Here is a 6412-nt window from a genome sequence, read left to right on the forward strand (position 1 = left end):
GGGTGGGGTGCTGGGGTGTGGGGATGTGTTTTGTTGGGTTGGGTGGGGCTGCTGGGGGTGTGGGGGATGTGTTTTGTTGGGGTGGGTGGGGGTGGGTGGGAGTGCTGGGGTGTGGGATGTGTTTTGTTGGGTTGGGTGGGGCTGCTGGGGGTGTGGGGGATGTGTTTTGTTGGGGTGGGTGGGGTGTTGGGGTGTGGGGATGTGTTTTGTTGGGGTGGGTAGGGGTGTTGGGGTGTGGGGATGTGTTTTGTTGGGGTGGGTGGGGCTACTGGGGGTGTGGAGATGCATTTTGTTGGGTTGGATGGGGGCTGTTGGGGGTGTGGGATGCATTTGGTTGGGGTGGGTGGGGGTGTTGGGGTGTGGGGATGTGTTTTGTTGGGTTGGATGGGGCTGTTGGGGGTGTGGGGATGCATTTTGTTGGGGTGGGTGGGGCTACTGGGGGTGTGGGGATGCGTTTTGTTGGGTTGGATGGGAGCTGTTGGGGGTGTGGGGATGCATTTTGTTGGGGTGGGTGGGGGTGTTGGGGTGTGGGATGTGTTTTGTTGGGTTGGATGGGGGCTGTTGGGGGTGTGGGGATGCGTTTTGTTGGGGTGGGTGGGGGTGTTGGGGTGTGGGAATGTATTTTGTTGGGGTGGGTAGGGGTGTTGGGGTGTGGGATGTGTTTTGTTGGGTTGGATAGAGGCTGTTGGGGGTGTGGGGATGTGTTTTGTTGGGTTGGATGGGGGCTGTTGGGGGTGTGGGGATGTGTTGGGTTGGATGGGGGCTGTTGGGGGTGTGGGGATGTGTTTTGTTGGGTGTGGATAGGGCTACTGGGGGTGTGGGGATGCATTTTGTTGGGTTGGATGGGGGCTGTTGGGGGTGTGGGGATGTGTTGGGTTGGAAGGGGGCTGTTGGGGGTGTGGGGATGTGTTTTGCTGGATTTTTAATCAGTGGAGGACCGAAGCCTGTGTTATTCCAAGGATCCTCCCACAACCTCAGTTAGTTGGTTTGCTGCTGATAAGCTTTATTACATCAGGAAAAGCCCTGAATCAGGAGGAGGGGTGGGGCAGTACTGTAAGGAGGCAAGGAAAGGAACTACCCCAAGTCACCCTGAGTCACCCTAAGTCACTATGAGTCCCTCAAAGTCCTCAGTCCCCCGAGTCACAGTCTGTAGCCAGGACACTGTTTCTGTGGACGCGCGTGTCCTAATGAACATCCCATCACCCATCCATCAACCTCCGCAGTTCAGGAGAGAAACCAGCCCTTCAAGGAGCTGCAACATTCTAAATGTGAAAGGGGAAAAGGGAAAGGCCCCAGGGGTACATGGCTCAGGAACTATGATGTCACAGCCTTGATGATGTCACAGCCCTGATGATGTCACAGCCCCATCTTTGTGCACATGCAGGCCTGGCCTGGTGCACCTTTCTCCACTTTGTTCTGTTTAATGTTGATTTATAGAGTAAATGGGTTCATAATAGAGACGGTTTCACTCCACCATGGCAAGAAAATCACTCAACATGTCTTCATATGGCCAGTCTATGGCGAATGTATTTATTTTAGTTAAAATGTGAGGTAGAATAATCCACACAATCAGCAAATGTACCAGGCCACCTTGCCAGATTTAGATACATGGTTACTTTACATCTGTAGTTCCTTAGCAGGTGAACATGTACAGACACAATAATAAAAGCCATGTATAGACACAGGAATAAAAGCCATGTACAGACACAGGAATAAAAGCTATTATAAATGTCAAGCAAGTTACAGTACAGAATAACAAAGTAAACAGGCTTTAGTGGAAAGAGGACTACAGGTGGGGCAGACGTTGTGGCACTAGCAGTTGTCGTCAGATTTTAAACTTTGCTGTAAAAGCACAGAGCAGATCATCCTGTAGCTTTGCACTTGCACAAGAACATCTGCATTAAAGCCAAAGGCCAGGTTTAGAAATGGAACCCCAAAAGAGTCCCTGCTCTCTGATCTTTATTTTCACTGCCAAATCACCGGCCCTGTGGCCAATGAGGTGTCTCCAGGAGCAGTCAGCTGATCTGCCCCAGAAACCCACTTTGCCTTCTCACCAGATCCTTATGTTAAGGGAGCGATAAGCTGCACAAACATGCTGTTCACGGTGTTCAGTGCCACTCATTATTAGAGCAGTGCTAACGAGCTCCCTCTGCCTGGGGAGTGTGCTGCTCCAGCCCAGAGCTGAGCCCTCATTTCATAACGTAACACAACGATGAGAACAGGCCTTTCAGCCCAATGCTCGCCATCTTCCTCACTAAATTAGTGCTCTGATTTCCAGGTGTTTCTGTGAGGCTGTGCAAGGCGTTACCACCTGGGAACCAGGACAGACAGCAGGAGCCTGGGCAGAGGGGCATTTATGGGGCAGACAGCAGGAGCCTGGGCAGAGGGGCATTTATGGGGCAGAGAGCAGGAGGCTGGGCAGAGGGGCATTTATGGGGTAGAGAGCAGGAGTCTGGGCAGAGGGGCATTTATTGTGCAAAGTGGCATTTTATGGGGCAGAGGGGCATTTATGGGGCAGAGGAGCATTTTATGGGGCAGAGGGGCATTTATGGGGCAGAGGGGGGCATTTATGGGACAGAGGGGCATTTATGGGGCAGAGGGGCATTTATGGGGCAAAGTGCTCTATGTCACATTTGAAAAAAGATGTAAAAAAGATGGAGGTGGTCTGGAGAGGCGGCAGATCTATATTTCCTAAGACATCTAGGAAACCTGTCACATCCTAAAATAAATCAACAAAATTCCTCTCATGCTATATCTATATCTTGACATAACTTTCAAAACAGGAAGATAAGGGCAGTGATTCCTCCAGTCCTTTTCATATTTTCCCTGTTCATAGTAGAAGAATAATGCTGCATGTGTGCATTTGTTGGAGACCTTGTTCTATGTGAAAAATGATATCAAATGTGAACAAATTGCATTCCAGTCAGTGAATGCTCTGGAATGCATTGGCATAACAATAACCCTGTCTCCACCATTTCATTTACCATCATTGGCATAGACAGACACCCTTTGGCAAATGAAGCATTTTAAGCATCTTACTGAAATGCTGAAAGAGTGCTGTCATATTAAAGAAGCAATTCAATGAGGAAATACATTGGGAAGATAAGTCAAAAAGAAAGACATTGAAAGAAATTATGGACAAATCTGAATCCTATAATCTGTTGAGTGGTTTGTCAGACCACAATCTGAATGCAATTGCAATTGATTTTTACTACATCAAGGAAGTGAAACTATCATATTGTTGAATGTAAGCAGGCTGAGTTTGAAAACAAATGTAATATATTTACTTGTGATGTCTTCCAATGATCTGAAAAAAGATTAAAATAATATGAATATGATATTGCCATGATTTCACCCCACTTCATTTCTCTTATTGACATATTTATTTGTTCTGAGAAACAATAGAAGCTGGAGTTGGAACAGGGAATGAGGACAACTAGAGGGAAAAGAGCTGAGACCACTGCACCCTGCCCACTCCCTACTCATTCCTTACTCACTCTCTGCACACACTCCCCACGGCACCCTGCTCACTCTCTGCACACTCACTGCAAACACTCCCCGTATACTCCCTGCTCACTCCCCACTGCACCCTGCTCACTCCTTGCTCACTCTCTGCACACACTCCCCACTTACTCCCTGCTCACTCCCTACTGCACCCTGCTCACTCCTTGCTCACTCTCTGCACACTCTCTGATCAGCAGTAGAATGGAATGTAGCAGAAATGCTATAATGGATCTATCACAGCAAATAAAATGGTTTAAGCAGGTAACAGCTGAGGTTAAAGCTAACAGGAATAATCGAAGACCAAGTTGCATAGTTTTGTATAGTGCAGTTCAGAGGAGATCTGGTGCTCTAGGCTTGGGCTGGGGAGGGGACAGGGGAGGAACAGGGCTGAAACAATTCAAAGCAGCCCCTGCTCTATCACTAATGTTTTAACATGCAATACTGCATTTACTCACTTTTATTTAAATATTAACAATGCTAAAAAAAAGTTCTGTAGCAGAACACGAGAAGCTCATTTGAATATGGGTCATTATACTTATCAGGATCATAGTCAGTACTAATGAGTTTAAAATTTGAGGAACACTGCACAAGTATTTCTTCCATTAATATTTTAAACTGAAAATACAATCATCTGAAGTTCTGTACATTGAAATTCATGTTGGGATTTAAAGTCACTGTCATAACTATCTAACCTGAGTTGGCTGCATTACATTTCAAGTCTCCCATAAAGGCAATATCCTTTCATGAAATGAGCCCTGAACTGGAACACAGCCTTAACAAATACCAGCCCATGAGGCCCATCCACACACTGGAACAGAGCCTTAACAGATGCCAGACCATGAGGCCCATCCACACACTGGATCAGAGCCTTAACAGATACCAGACCATGGATCAAGGCGGCCAATCCACCAATACTGGAAACAAGAGCCTTAACAGATACCAGACCATGGGACCCATCCACATACTGGAACAGAGCCTTAACAGACACCAGACCATGGGGCCCATCCACATACTGGAACAGAGTCTTTACAGATACCAGACCATGGGGCCCATCCACACACTGGAACAGAGCCTTAACAGATACCAGACCATGAGGCCCATCCACACACTGGAACAGAGCCTTAACAGATACCAGACCATGGGGCCCATCCACACACTGGATCAGAGCCTTAACAGATACCAGACCATGAGGCCCATCCACACACTGGAACAGAGCCTTAACAGATACCAGACCATGAGGCCCATCTACACAATGGAACAGAGCCTTAACAGATACGAGACCATGAGGCCCATCCACACACTGGAACAGTGCCTTAACAGGATGAGCAACCCAGCAGTCCCATTTTTTATAAACACCATGTGTTCATGCTGCTTAAGGTAGATAGCGTACATGGTTCTGCACAGGATTTCAGTGAATGTTCATCTTTAGCATACTCATACTGAAAGAGCATTCATCTGCAACCAGTACACCCAATACATAAATGCACCAAAGCTGAACATATCTGCAAGACTGGTACGCCTACACTTTAATGTCACAAATTCAGATAACGCCTTTGAGTTCAAATTCAGTTCACAGTGATCACTGTTTCCAGCTAATAGACATTGCATATCTAAATATAGATTCTTTTTCTGGATAATATCTGCCTCTGGAGCCAGGATGAACCGGGTGGCTGTGAGCTAAAACTCAGCAGGCTGCATGATACAATAAGTTAGTGTTAGGGTTAGGTTTGGGGTTAGTGTTAGGGTTAGGGTTAGAGTGCTGTGTGTGTCTGTTGCTGTGCTTTGTTCCTGGCCGTGCTCTGCTCTGCTGGCCTCCTGGAAAAACATGCAAAATAAATAAATATGCACTGAAACATCCTGTAAATGCAGACACTGTAGTCTGCATGTCATCATGAAGCGTCTTTTAGAAGGGCACCTGAGAACAAAACTGCCTTTTCCCTGCTGGAGAATGTGCCAGCAGGACCAAACAGCTAAACAGCTGATCTTCATCCTCCAAAATAAATATACACTGCAGCAAAACTCCAGTCCATCAAGATCAGAACAGCGAGGCCAAGAGATCTGATGAAAACCAAAAGGGAGATTGAGGACATGATGCTCTGTGCTTCTTCAGTTGGACAGGCTGCCTGACTCATACACACACACACACACACACACACACACACTCACACACACGCACACACACACACTCACATACGCATGCACACACACACACGCACACACAAATGCACGCATGCATGCACGCACACACAAACACACGCACACAAACACACACACACGCACACACACGCACACACACACACACACGCACGCACTCAGACACTCACACACACACACATGCATACACACACAAACACACACACACGCACACACACAGAATCTAATTTCCCACCTTCGTGGCTCCCTGAGGCTGGAATGGGGGAATGGGTTTCTCAGGTACAAACAGGAAGTGCGGAACAGGCTCCATAATGGAGTTCCATGCGCAGTCCTTTGAACTTCCTCACACAGGAAGCAATGGAACCAACTGGCCAATATATTACCCACACTTACCCACACTTCCTCTCTCTCCTGCCCCTTAAGCAGCCAGAGGCTCTGTGGAATTGTTTCCTTGTAAAATGTCTTTGCTACACATTTGTTAACAGCCGTAAGACAGACGCATAAAATGGATTCACAGCATGACAGTAGAATGTGCAACCTGGCACTGTTCAGTAATGTTTCTGCTATCTCTCTTTATCGTGCCTGGTGTGATAGTGACTCTTCTTACCACTAGCTAGCCCGAAACATTATTCCCACAAGGTTTACATTACCACAACTCCTCTATTTCATGGTGTAGATTTCTATTTTATGAAGTGCTTACTAATGTATTTTTAATTCAGTAGGACTGTGACAGCATAGTTTTCTTTATGACATT

This window comes from Anguilla rostrata, chromosome 4, assembly GCF_018555375.3.
Source record: "Anguilla rostrata isolate EN2019 chromosome 4, ASM1855537v3, whole genome shotgun sequence".
Classification (NCBI taxonomy): Eukaryota; Metazoa; Chordata; class Actinopteri; order Anguilliformes; family Anguillidae; genus Anguilla; species Anguilla rostrata.